General features: G+C 37.2%; 1 long non-coding RNA gene across 1 annotated transcript; it reads left to right on the plus strand.

Moving 5' to 3' along the window:
* Positions 1-776: 776 nt before the first annotated feature.
* LOC106880406 (uncharacterized) lies at positions 777-14,464 on the plus strand. The gene is made up of 3 exons (XR_001410738.1): positions 777-841; positions 11,767-11,855; positions 14,009-14,464. It is a non-coding gene; the product is annotated as an uncharacterized LOC106880406 (long non-coding RNA).
* The last annotated feature ends 383 nt before the right edge of the window (positions 14,465-14,847 follow it).

Below are 14,847 nucleotides of genomic sequence, written 5' to 3' on the forward strand. Positions count from 1 at the left end.
CCACTTTACTAACCGCAAGTGTGGTATGATATCAAAGGCTTTATGATAATCCGTGAATCTTTAAGAACTTTCTTTTCCTTGATATCGTCAATAATAACTTGGTTTAGTAACTAATATTTGTTCCGACCATTCTTCCTTTTCTAACACCCCACTTACTCCTCTGATAAGATGCTATCACTTTCCAGACAAACGGTCACCAGGTTGGAACATATTGTTGCCAAGGTTTCATATATTGTTAGGAAAGTAATTAACTTCTACTTTAATTTCAGATTTAATTTTAATTTTCTTTTGTATAATTTCTATCTACAGACAATTGTTCCAGGCTAGAAATCCTTCATCCGTATGTTTATAATACTTTTGTTGAGACCAAAGAAGTATTAGTGTAAAAAACATAAAGTAATAACAGAAATAATAACAATCGTGAAAATTTTTGCTGAGAACAACTAATTCAACGAGATGCAGTAAATCTTGGAATTTAGTTAAAACTCACAAAAGCAAAACAGCAAAACTATAGCGACAGAAGCAAGAGAAGAATATTTAAGCCGTCTTCAGCTTCCTTCTATCTGCCACCATTTTCTTCACTCTCTTTCTCATTATTTATTTCTCTTTTGATAATCACTTTCACTCCTTCTCACCATCTCTCTCTTTCTCTCCCTCTCTCTCTCTCTCTCTCTCTCTCTTACTTTTTCCTACCACAGTTGAAGAAGCAAAACATGATTTAAAAGGAAACTAATAGCAACAACAACAACAACAACAGCAAATAGAATACAATATGAATTCTTGGAGTTTAGTTTTAGTATAAAAAGAATCATTTCAAAAATTCTATTGGAACAAAAGAATGGTAGGTTACTGTCAATATTTTGTTTTCCAGCGATTATATTGTTGTTAATTACTACTACTACCACTAATACTACTACTACTACTGCTACTACTACTACTACTACTGCTGCTGCTGCTGCTGCTACTGCTGCTACTACTTATACAAATGTCTTCTTATTTCAATTCCTTTCATAATCCTTTATTCCATTTTTTCTCTTCCACAGGAAATCAGAGACAAGATGCAGCTTTTGTGTTTTGAAGAACATTATATGTCATATTATATCATTATATTTGTGTGTTACATATATATATATGTTTGTGTGTGTGTGTGTGTGTGTGTGTGTATACATATATGCATATATATATATATATATACATATATATATATATATATATATACACACACACACACACACATATATATATGTGTGTGTGTCCTGTCTGGATATATATGTGCATGTGTGCATGTGTGTGTGTGTAAGACAGCCAGAGAGAGAGAGAAAGAGAGTAAAAGTGTATGTATAGGTATTTGTCTGTGTATATGTGTATATATGTACGTACACATACACATGAGTTTTTAGTGTGATAAACACATATATGTAAAACATTCATTATTTTATTCCGATAAAAAATAGACATAGTCGTTCTCCTGTGATTACCATTAGTTTTATTTTTTATTTCCAAATTATTTAACCTTCCAGAGACAATTTCTGTGACCTTATATGTAAAGAGGTCAAATTGCTTTTAGTTGAAATGACATAAGTATGTTAAATATTGTGAATGTGTAAAATGAAATGTAGATTTAATTCCCACCTCCCTGTCTTGTTCATTTTTCTTCCTTTTTATGTTTCTCTTCATGTGAACATTTTAATTTAATATATACACACACACACACATGCACACACACATATACACACACACACACGCATGCACATACACACATATATTTATGTATGTATGTATGTGTGCATGTATGTGTGTGTGTGTGTAGTGAAGAGAGAGCAAGAGAAAGAGAAATATATTTATCTAATATGTATAATGTACATATGCACATGTTTGTGTGTATGTGTGTATATAGACACATATATGTGTATAAATGTGTGTATGTTTGTACATATGCACATATGTATATCTGTATGTATGTACATGTACATGTATGTACATATGAAAATATGTATGTATATATGTATGTATGTATATATGTGTCTGTGTGTGTGTATGTATGTATGTATGTATGTATGTATGTATGTATGTATGTATGTGTCTGTGTGTGTATGTATGTATGTAAACACTATTTTCCATTTGTGCTGAAGACTGCTGCTATATATAATTTCATATGTATTTCTCTTATTTCAATTTTAAAATTGATAAAATTAATTCGAGGAAAACAGTGTTCATTTAATCTTGTTTTTCCACTCATATTCTCGAGGATAAATTCAATGCAAATTGTTAAACAGTAGAATGAACAAATGAATGAACCCCCTCTGCATATGTCATTTGCATTTCATGGATTTAGATTTAATAAATTCATAAATGGAAAGATTTCTTTCTAAAGTTTCCAAACTTGAAGTTGTTTGAGTGTGAAAATTCTTCTGTACCAAGCATCTGAAACCATTTGTACCTAACACTGGAATTCATTGGCATGGCTGCTTAAAGTATATCTGAGGCCCCTAACCAAAGCATTGTATGTTCGAAACCCTTCAATGCTCTCACTCTAACACATTAAAACTAAGTTTTCCAATTCGGAAAGCTACAGCATTTCATTAGGAAAAATTGATTTATAATTAGTGAACGGTTCGGTTAGTGAGGATACTGATTTTAAATTTACATAAAGGAATGATTCAATTGCTGTTGTCTCCTTTCGTTGCCAAGGTGATTCTTTAGAAGTTTAAATCTAGAAAATAAAATTTCCTAATCCCATTGGTGATAATCCTGCACAGAAATGTTCAGTGTATGATTTTGTTCTGTATATAGTGGAAACTTGTATGTGTGAACACATACGTGTAGGTGTGGCTGTGTGGTAAGAAGCTTGCTTCCCAAGCACATGGTTCTGGGTTCAGTCCCACTCTCTGGAATTTGGATAATTAGCTTCTACTATAGCCTTGGGCCAACCAAAGCGCCTTGTGAATAGAATTCGTGGATGGAAACTGAAGGAAGATTGTTATATATATATATATATATATATATATATACACTCAGCTATGGCAGAAGTAAATAGATACACTATAAAACATTGTTTTATGTTTATTTCAACTTGAAATGGTTTATATTTTTTATTAATGGACATTTTTATGTTTCAGATTCTATATCTGACTTTTCAATTATGCCACGTACAAAAGAATCCTTAGAACTGTCCAAATTTCAAAGCGGCCATATTGTGGATTAATATGGAGGTGGACTTAGCGTAAAATCGCAGAAAACCTTGGGATCCCACTTTCAGTTAATAGGGCAATTGTGCAATTCACCCGAGAGGGGAAGAAGTCCACATCATCTTGCCCAGGTCGACCAGGGCCCTCTGACAGGACCCTTTGCTTTGTTAGGTGAAGTGTGGAGGATAATCCTAATTGCAAGGCCTCTGACATAGCAGAACAAGTTGATGACAATCCCAGAACAGCTGTCAGGTATCTCCACAAAGTTGTCTACTATGGCAGAGCAGGAAGAAGGAAGCCATTTCTTCAACCAGCCAACATCAAACAGAGAAAAGATTGGGCCAGTGAGATGGTGGAGTGACCGCTAACATTTTGGGACACTAAAATGGCGGCGGCGGCAGTGGCGGCGGCGGTGGCAGTGGCGGTGGCAGTGGTGGTGTTGTTGTTGTTGTTGTTGTTGGTGGTGGTGGTGGTGGTTATGATGATAATTACGATGATGATGATGATGGTGGTGGTGGTGATTTGGATGATGATGATGGATCCAAGATAGACAGGAAACGTCTGCAGACTCTATCAACTTGCAGGGAACGCAGCCAAATCCCTCTCAATTGCTCTCCACTTGTCTTCAAATTGGTGATTCAAGATAAACGTAGACAGGTCATAAGATGCTTCCAGCACGAATAAACATTTCATGCACAGATAATCCTTTTCTAGCAAAAGCGGATGGCAACAGGCTCGAATAACCACCACAGTAAATTCACAACTTTGCAGCAGAAATACACAGGCATAGCGATGGCTGAGTGGTAGAAATCTTACTTCTCAATCACAGGGTTCTGGGTTCAATCTGCATGGCACCTTGAACAAGTCTCTTCTGCTAAAGCCTCAGGCTGATCAAAATTTTGTGAGTGGATTTTTTAAACAGAAGCTGAAAGAAGCCCATCATATACGCGTGTGTGTGTGTGCGTGCATGTGCGTGTGTAAGCGTGTGTGCGTGTGTGTGCGTGTGCGTGTCTGTGTGTGTGTGTGTGTGTGTGAGAGAGAGAGTCCATGTTTGTCTCTCACCACCGTTTGACAACCAATGTTTGTGTCTTTACATCCTTGTTACTTAGTGGTTCAGCAAAAGAGACTGATTGAATAAGTACCAGGCTTAGAAAGAAAAGAAAGAAAAAGAAGTGCTAAGGTTGATTCATTTAACAAAAAACCCTTCAAGGTGTTGCCCCAGCATGACCACAGTCTAATGACTGAAATAAGAGACAAAAGATAACAAAACAGGCATAATGTCATGCATTCTGGTGGGGCATGCAATGCTGCAGCATGAGCTTTGGCCACCCTGGGTGACAGCCAGATTGGTTGTTCCTTCCTTAAATGTAACCTACCTTTGACTACAGCAAACATATATATATATAAAACAGCCACTCTGTGCAATCTACACACCCCATGCTACACCATAAGGGCTTGTATATAGTTCTCATAGTTCCTTTCATATTTAGGCTGCATTATAGGAACAGGAATATACGAGGGTGAGTCAAAAAAAGTAATGCCATTTTGTTTAGGACAGGTATAATCACCAACACAGGAACATGTATCATACATCAAAATGAAGCTGGTCCTCTGTGGATCACATCCCTACTTCTCAACATAGTCACCGTTTCTCTCAACAGCAATGTTCCACTTTCGAATGAGAGCATGTATCCCTGCCCCGTAAAATTCTGTTGACTGTTCTTTGAGCCACTTCTTTACTACAGTTTTCCCTTCCTTGTCTCTGGAATATTGTTTGCCTCTCAAACCCTCTTTCATGGGGCCGAAGAGATGATAGTCCAGTAATGAGGAAGTGAAAACTGTAGTGAAGAAGTGGCTCAAAGAACAGTCAACAGCATAGAAAATGGACAGTAAATGATGACGATGATATATATATATATATATATATATATATTATATATATATATATATATATCATCAATATCAATGTGCCCACAACCTGCGCAACCTCCTTGTCCACAGTTTCTTTCCTAACCCCACCTCCCAACCTAGCTCGTTTCCCTGCTCCCACCCACACTACTGCATTTGTCCCTACCTCTCCAACACCACCATCCTCACAGGCACCCATCATCATCCCTATCATATCACCAACTCCTTTATCTGCACTTCTAGCAACATCATTTACTGCATCTCCTGCTCTTTCTGCCCTTCTCTGTACATCGGTCAAACAGGATGCCACTTGGCTGACTGGTTCGTGGAGCACCTCCACGACATCAGACTTGGCAATGACACTCCAGTCTCACACCATTTCTGCTCTACTGGTCATTTACTAAAACTTTCTCTCTTTGCTCCTTTGCACCACACACGCTCAACTCCTCTCCTCTTCTCTCTTCATCTGATGCCTACTTCCTCTCTTCACTCCTACTCACCTTCTCTCTTCATTGATACCACCCCACCCCACATATACACACACATCTTCTTGAGCATGGCACTTCACTTGAACTCGCTCCAGTCTTTTCAACCGAAAATAAGTGTTAGCCAAGATATGGTGCAGCTCTCTCTCTCTCTCTTTCTCTCTCTCTCTCTTTCTCTCTCTCTTTCTCTTTCTCTCTCTCTTTCTCTTTCTCTCTCGCTCTCTCTCTCTCTCTCTCTCTCTCGCTCTCTTTCTCCCTCCCCCCTCTTTATCTCTCTCTCTCTCGCTCTCTTTCTCCCTCCCTCCCTCTTTATCTCTCTTTCTCTCGCTCTCTTTCTCCCTCCCTCTCTCTTCCTCCAGCTGTCACATCTTGGATGTCACACTGGGTCAGAAGGTGAGCAAGTCAAAGAGAGTGTCTAAGTCTGTTCATCACTACAAGGCCTCCTAAAACAATAAACAAAACAGCAAAAACATGTTACATGTCACTAACCTATACTCATTCAAGGGAAATGGATGGCTCTTGTGTTTATACACACACACACACACACACACACACACATATTCACACTCACGCACAGAGGTCATTTTTCTTTCAAAAGTCTAAACGATTATCTTATAAGTCAAAATATCTCAAAAGATGTTCTTTTTGTAATTCAACCAAATATTTATTTTTCTATTTAGAATTCACTACACTAAAATATTCATTACACAAAATATTGAAGTTCCAGGAATTAAAATCCCAAATGAAACTCTTTTGAAAACATTCACCCATTCAATGCCACAACTTTTTCTTTTAATCAATTTGCAGCTGCTGCTGCTGCTTATTGTGAAATATGGGTAGTTTCAGATTGTGAAATGTGGGTAGTTTTGGATTGTTTTGTAGTTGTTTCTAATTTGATGTTATTTTATCAAAAACTCCGACCATATTGAAATTAAGACTTCCATTTACTTTCAAAATATATTGGGACATCAATGCATGCTTCTTCCATTTAAGTGGGGGAGCTGCCAAAATTGTTATGGTGTTAAGTAAAAAGCTTAGCAGCATTTTTGCTAACTTTACATTCTGAGTTCAAATGCTGCCAGGATTGATTTTGTCTTTCACCATTTCGGGGTCAACAAAACAAGTACCAGTTGAACACTGTGACTGATGGGATTGACATACCGACTCCACTGGCATTGCTGGCCTTGTGCCAAAATTTAAACTAATATATTTCTTCCGTTTCATTATGGAAAACATCAATAGTTTTATTCTTTCATAGTTGATATCCTTGTCTCCATGTTTGCTATTTACTTTTTTTCAAAATCATTTTCATTATCATCATCATCATCATCGTTTAACGTCCGCTTTCCATGCTAGCATGGGTTGGACGATTTGACTGAGGACTGGTGAAACCGGATGGCTACACCAGACTCCAATCTGATTTGGCAGAGTTTCTACAGCTGGATGCCCTTCCTAACGCCAACCACTCAGAGAGTGTAGTGGGTGCTTTTACGTGTCACCCGCACGAAAACGGCCACGCTCGAAATGGTGTCTTTTATGTGCCACCCGCACAAGCCAGTCCAGGGGCACTGGCAACGATCTCGCTCGAAAATCCTACAGGAGCCAGTCAGGCGACCTCATGTAATTTCAACCCAACTGCAATTAATTCATTGGTTAATTATTCTAAACTATTTAAAAATAAACTCGATGGGTCCTTAAATCACAAGCTACATTATGAAAGCTCATCGTATAATCTTGGAGAAGCTTTCAAATACAAATAAAAACTTTATTCTGCAATATGGGCAAAATGAAGAAATTAAATATGAAAATTTGATTCATCCCTTTTATCTTTGACTTTAATCCCCAACCATGCTTTACAAAAGTTCCATGATATCAAAGTATTCATAAATTCATTTTACAGTCGCTGTTCTGAGATTCCATCGAGTTAAGATTCAGATTTGACAACCACTGATATGGCATCTTTCAACTTTTGCTAACAAAGAATGAAGCAGGAAACAATGATGAAAGCAACTGAATGCCAATGAAAAGAATTATCATCAACACATGATGGTTGGCAGCATGCACTGTTCCAACCAAATAGAAAACTTTTTACAGTTTACAAAAATAGCTCTGCTGCATTTTCCTCAATCCTTTGCAGAAAATCATTTTTATAAAGTCATAGACGCATCATTGACAAAGTGTTTTCATTCTGATAAGTTCGTCTAAAATTGTTTCCATGTTTTCAGCAGCTTTTTTGATTTAAGTGGATAAATCTCAGAAAAGACTCTTTTTATAAAAATTCTTTTCTTTTTCAAAGCGATATCATCATAACAAACCATTCCAGACATTTGCTTGTGATTTACTTGATCTTGAATAAAGCCAGCCATGAGGCCAAAGATATTTAGCCTTTATCATCGAAGGCCATACAGCAATTTGTGACAAACAGTGGAATCCATCAGTTGGATTTATTCATTTTGCTCTGATGGAGAGAAATATGATATTCTTGCCATTTTCTTATCCACATAATGGAGATGTGCTTCCATGACAAGATTAAACTTTTGCCAACAATTTTCTTAACCCCAACCAAAATTTCCAGAATTGTTTTCCGCTTCCTGTTCTTAGAATTCCTCATCACCATGCAATGCAAGGTTTTTTTTGTTTTTGTTTTTTTTTTTGCTAAATTTTTATGCAATTGAGAATTCTGCAGAGAATATTTTACCATTTTTGTTTTTGCTGATGTAATTTAAGCTTGAAGCTTTATGTCAATTGATTTCTCTCTTTTTGAAAAAATTTCTATAACTCTTTGACCCACTGGGCCTTTCCTATTTGGAAAATGCTTAGAATTCAAGATAAACATTTTTGTCCCCATGGCACCTGATAAAATTACATTTTTTCAAAAAATATTTTATAAAACCCCAAGAAACCTAAACCAAGATGCTGAATCACATCTGGCTTAGGTTGGGCTGTAATTTGATATTCAAAGTTTTCCAATTTTCTGTTTATAGAAGATACTCCTGCTTCTTGAAAGACAATTCTATTCTTCATATGATACACCAATGGGGTGGTCTATACTTATTTTTTGAAGCATATTATACTAACGAAAGACTACCTTGCTCAACAAATGGCATCATAAAACCATTTCATTTCTTTTGATTCCATTTTTAGCATTTTTATTTCCTTCCTTCTTTTCCCATTTGTTTCAATTTTCACTCTCAGCAATGTTCTCAGCCTTCTCTATCGAAAGAATCTCTCTCTCACATACGTGTGTGTGTGTATGAGAGCATGTGCGTGTGTATGAGTGTGTGTTTGTATGTATGTGTGTGTGTAGGTATGTGTGCATGTATGTATGTAAGTACGCATGTTCGTATAACTGAGATCACAACACTACCCCGCCCCCACTCCCGCTCCCTGAACGGGATGCCAGTCCACTGCAGGTTGGACCAGTCTACAGCTGAGTGGACTGGAGCAAGGTGAAATGAAGTGTTTTGATCAAGAATGCAATGCACCACTCGGTCTGTGAATTAAAACCATGATCTTGTCATTGTTAGTGCAACACCTTATTCTCTAGCCTACACACCTCCCCCTGTACACACACACACACATTCACACACACACACACTCACACACACACACATACATAATATATGTATGTATGTATGTATACTTACTCTAATTAAATATTTAAATATTAAATACCTGAAATATTTTAGATATTTTAAATATTTTAAATGACTTGAGATACTCATCCTGCCTTGGGTTTTTGTTGTCCTTTATCCTCTAATAAATACCTGCTAATATGATATCCATAGCTCCAGCCTCAACTGTGAACTCAGAACATAACAGATGACCAATTATAGCACTTACACAGGGTAACTCATCAGGGAACTAAACCCATTGTATAATATATATATATATATATCCACACACCAACACACAAATCATCAATAGTCACCACACATACCACTATATGAGCAGTCACACGTTACAGACGCACACACTTACACATGCACACACTTACACATACACACACCCACACACGTCAGAGTCACTAGCCCCTATTCACACACACACACTTATACATTCATACACACCATTCTCACATATACGCACACTTTTATTTGGAATCACTAGCACTTTATTATCTTTATTATCTCCCTTTCTTTCAACCTCTTCTTTCTCCTTTTGTTTTCTAATCATTCGCCATGCTTGACCGCTAAATCTACAAGTTTTCTTTTTTCTTTTTTTTTAATTTTCTCTGTTTATTTTCTCTTATTCCTTTCTGCCGAGGAGCGTACGCTCGAAACACGAAAGACTTCTTCATTTTCTCGAGGGTCAAACCAATACATCTGCTTGTTGTTCGTACACCTGTCATTGTCTTTTCTTTTTCTATAAATTTCAACTATGTGTGTGTGTGTGTGTGTGTGTGTGTACATTAAAAATATCTGACCAGTTAATGTTCAGTTTTCTGCGTATTTATAAAAACGTTCTTTAACCGTCTGGGCATATGTGATTGTGTGTGTGTTTATGAGTATGCATGCACACATACACACACACGATTGATGGAAATAAACATAGACATGCAATGACGAAAAGACATGCACATTGGCGACAATGAATACACATTCTGCTTCCTTATATTTCGACACACACACTCACATGTTCCAATAAACTCTGTCAAAGATTTATAATCCAAAGACATACCCACAAACATCCAACTAAATTGTTTTAACAACCCTCCCACACACTTTTTCTCTCCCACACTCACCCTAATACCTTTCATTCCTCCCCCTCCCACGCCCCTTGCTCTCTCCGCTGCTAAATGCTATTTCTGGCATCCGATCCATCCTTTTGTTTTCTACAATCTCCAGGTTCGCTTTGTCTTCCTATTTCAATTCTGTCAGGACATCCTACTGTTACCATTCCTTTATCTTAATTTTAATCGTTGCTGTGATTGTAAGAATCGGAATCGATGTAGCACAATATGAAGAAAGGTGCACAGGCAGTCGTATTTCTTTAACCCATTAAGTGCCACTGTCCTATAAATAGGACACTAAATGAGAACATTGAATAAGCTATGTCACATTGTCTCGGTGTCCTATTTATAGGACACCCAGTATTTCCATTTTTACTTGAAGTAAAGGAGTTTTAATAATTATTTTTTCATTTTAACCTATTTTCAATCATCTGTAAAAATTTAAAAGTAATATTCAGAAATTTAAATACTCTGGGACTTAATTGGTTAATATGGGAAGGATTTATAGGACCACAACAATAAATGAAAATTACCAAAAAGGTATGAATGAAGTTAAGACTGGAGAAAAAGAACTGATGGACGTTTAGCTGTTTCAAACAACGATACTGGTTTGAATCAGAAATACAAAATTCAAGGTTCACGAAGATGTATATGGCAGTTGACCGCAACTCTCATTTTGCAATCACATGTAAATCGCGAGTTTGTCATGCATGCAGACCCCAGTTTCAGCCAATCAAAACTCATTTTTCACGTGATAAGTTCCAGAAAGTTCTTTCAGCGACGGGCTTATAGACAGAGCCTTTTGGCGTGGGAAGCCAGAGGGGGTTGGGACCCCGTTTCGTTACGGTCCCCCATGAATTCATCTCCCGTAGCTGTTTTCACAGCTTCATACTCAAATCCGTGATTTTCCTCATAACTGTTTTTCACAGCTCTAGAGCAACTCGTAGATGGATTAAGAAATCGAAGCAGCTGAATGTTTTTGCAGCGATATGAAAGGTCGACTTAATCATTAATTATCTGCGTAAACCTGCGGCACCTCTAAAATACGATGTTCATATAAGATTGACGTTGTTTGTGTTCTCACGAAGCCTTGTAAAAAAAAGATTTAGCAATAAATGTTTTATATAAACTAACACCTGTAGTCTTTGTCATAACCAAACACTACAGGTAAATATTTAAAATAATGCAATTCTTTGACTCTACTCAAAAGATATTGATTTTATAAAGGTTTTCTCATCCACTAAGAATTAGGGGTGAAGCGAAGTGTTGATTATCGCCACCTTTTCTTTTACCTGATTTTTTTTAGAGATCTTTGTCAGTGGGGCACCCTTACTATGGATGTCTACCCTTTTCCGATGGAAAAGAAATGAAAAAATATTCTCTTTTTCTTTTTCATGTTGAACTACTTAATTTCAGATGAAATAAAATTAATGTTATTTCCCGGTTATTTCAGTTTCAAATGAATCCAATTGAATGTAAAAGAGGCCGTGCTGGGCCCTCGGGAGGTGGTGGAAAGCAGAATTCAATACGTACAGCTATCAGGTAAATAATTAGTCATGCATTTATCCCATGCTAACTAAAGCATTTAACTATTTCTCTGACTACAACCTATTGCGCAACACATATCAAGCCAGGCTGTATCTGCAAGCCATTCCACATCACACCGAACCACACGTGCAGAGCATAAAAACAAGGAAAGTTGAGAGTCTTTCTAAACTTTTATCTTCCTTTACTAATGGCTTTGCTTATATCAAGGTTTATTTTATGACTTCGGTTACATTAGCAAATGTTATGTTGCTCAGGTTAGTACAAAATCTCTGATGAAAAGGAAATGACTGGTAAGCGATAGGTGTATGGATATGTAAGTACATGCATGTGGGGTGGCGCGTGGCTTAGTAGTTAGAGTATTCAGTTTGTAGTCATAAGGACATGAGTTTGATTCCTGGCGGCGTGTCTCTTCCTTGGACAAGACACTTTATTTCATGGACTAAAGATTATTTGCCAACATAACATGGCAGTCCTGGTTTAGGATGAATGTTGCTGTAGTTTAGCCCCAGGAGACATTACAGCAACATTCCTCCTAAACCAGGAGTGCCACGTTATGTTGGCAAATAATCTTTACTCCAAAGTACTGTTGCTGAATATCTCTCGTTGTGAGATTTGCAAATAGTAATTTTCTAACTTTAGTTGTTCTGTTACTTTGTCGATGTATCTGACGATGTAGAAACACCTTAATCTCTTTGAAACGAAAGAAAAAAAAACTATTTTTTACTATGGCAGCCACTGACCTTCACAATAATATCGTTTCCCCTTGAAATGATCAGAGCTTCAGATACCATCTGAAGAGCAAGATGGGGTTAAAGAGGAAGACCCCGCCGCTGGGAGAGTATGAGAAACGTTGGAAGGATATGATGAGAAAGGAGGGTGTCAGTAACCCAGTTAGTTGCTAGGCCTTATAGGCTGCCGGGTATGAAGTTAGAACTTGCTTCCTTTATTTATTTTATTTTGTTAAAAAAAAAAAAGGTCATTTTAAAAGTCAAGTAAATCATATATATTAAATTAAAATTTTAAATCTTACATTCGAACTCATCGTAACTTTTTTATAATTGTTTTGTCCTGTAATGTCTCATCTATGTACTGATTGAAATAATCATAATAAAGAATTCACCTCTACTCAATCAATTATTCTGTGCTGATGAAGAGAAATAACTCGGAAATCGCTATACACAGATATTGTTTTGAGCTGAGTGGGGGTGCTGGATGCCCTTGTTTGAAAATATAAAGACACAGATCATGTCGTATAGCCAGCTGGGGCTAAATTACAGCAACGTTCCTCCTAAACCAGGACTGCCATGTTATGTTGGCAAACAATCTTTACTCCAAAGTACTGTTGCTGAAAATCTCTCGTTCTGAGATTTACAAATAGTAATTTCCACTTTATTTTATGTTGCTTCACTGCACACACCTGGCAAAAACGAGCTGTACCTGTAATTCAAAGGGGCCAGCCTTGTCACACTCTGTGTCATGCTGAATTTCCCTGAGAACTATGTTAAGGGTACGTGTGTCTGTGGAGTGCTCAGCCACTTGCATGTTGACTATATGAGCAGGCTATTCCGTTGATTGGATCAACTGGGACCATCATCGATGCAACCGTTGGAGCATTAATTAACATTACACATTCGTGGCCAAATATATGTGGTTGGTTTTATGAATAGGAAAATGTGAAGGATGAAATAATACGAATGACAGACTGAACAAGAAGGAAAACTAAAACCACCACAAAACTACGATATCTCTTCTTTTCTGACTTGTATTTATTCACACCTTGTGGGGTGACTGGTTATGTTACTACCTATCTACCACATCATATGTGCTTATCTGCCACATCAGGTGTGGCAGATAAACTAATTTTATTGCTGTTTTCAATGTAATATTAATAAACGAAAGAGAAGAAACAGGAGAGTCGGGAGAGTGAAGAGGAAGAAGACGAGAGAAAAAATTAAAAGTAATTCTTTCTTCTTCTGCTAATCTTCTAGTTCTGGCTACCACAGTGTGAACGTGATTAATATTTGTACTTGCAGACATATAAAAATACATAAAAGCAAATATGAACTTATATAAGACTAACTTTCTTGCACACACACACACAACAGATTTGACCTTCGTGCTAGTTTCTATCTCTTTCTATTATATAGACATCACCATCAACCACTGCATTTCAATGTCCACTGTTTAATACTAGTGAGAGTTAGATGTGTATGTCATCCATCGTATCAGTGCTCTTGCTCAAGAACTGGTGTAATTAGATGTTACTTCCTGCTACATGTAGCGGGAATGTTCAACAGCCAGGTCACTAAATCAGATGTCGCGGTTCGCTAGAAGATTACCCACATGACCAACAAAATCTGACCAATCACGACTTCGCCTACAACTGGTTCCAGCAACAATACCATCTTTTCGTGCCTTTTTCTCTGAGCCTATCCATCAGTGTATATTCCGTACATCTTAACTACCTGACAAAGAGCACTGACAGATGCCATATGAGATGGCCAACAATGACGGAAGACAACAACTGACAACACAAAGAACATTACAAGCAGTTTAGCACACTAACTCCTGCTACAACAACACCAAGAACAACAACATTGGAAACTCTCTCGATGCATTGTCGTTCGTAGTAACGATAATGTTAGCTTTTTTTTTTTACAGGAACAATAAAAATTTTGTTTGTCAAAAATCTCGAACCTTCTCCTGTGTTCTTCGTACAACTGGTGATCCCGACGCAAGGAATAGTGCACAAATAACATACTCATCATTGTCTCATGGCTCCATCGATACTCCTACGCATGTCGGTTGATGTTTGTAGCACCCACTCACTTCTATCAAACAAGTTGTATTCCATCTTTCATGATGACTACAATGGATCATGCATGTCACATGTTATTCCAGGTTCAACACACACAGACATACGCATGTAGATTGAAGAGAAACAATGAATGCTAGCCATTAACAAAGTGACAGATTTCTTTTGAGT

The sequence above is a fragment of the Octopus bimaculoides genome, chromosome 5 (assembly GCF_001194135.2).
Source record: "Octopus bimaculoides isolate UCB-OBI-ISO-001 chromosome 5, ASM119413v2, whole genome shotgun sequence".
NCBI classification, from domain to species: Eukaryota; Metazoa; Mollusca; class Cephalopoda; order Octopoda; family Octopodidae; genus Octopus; species Octopus bimaculoides.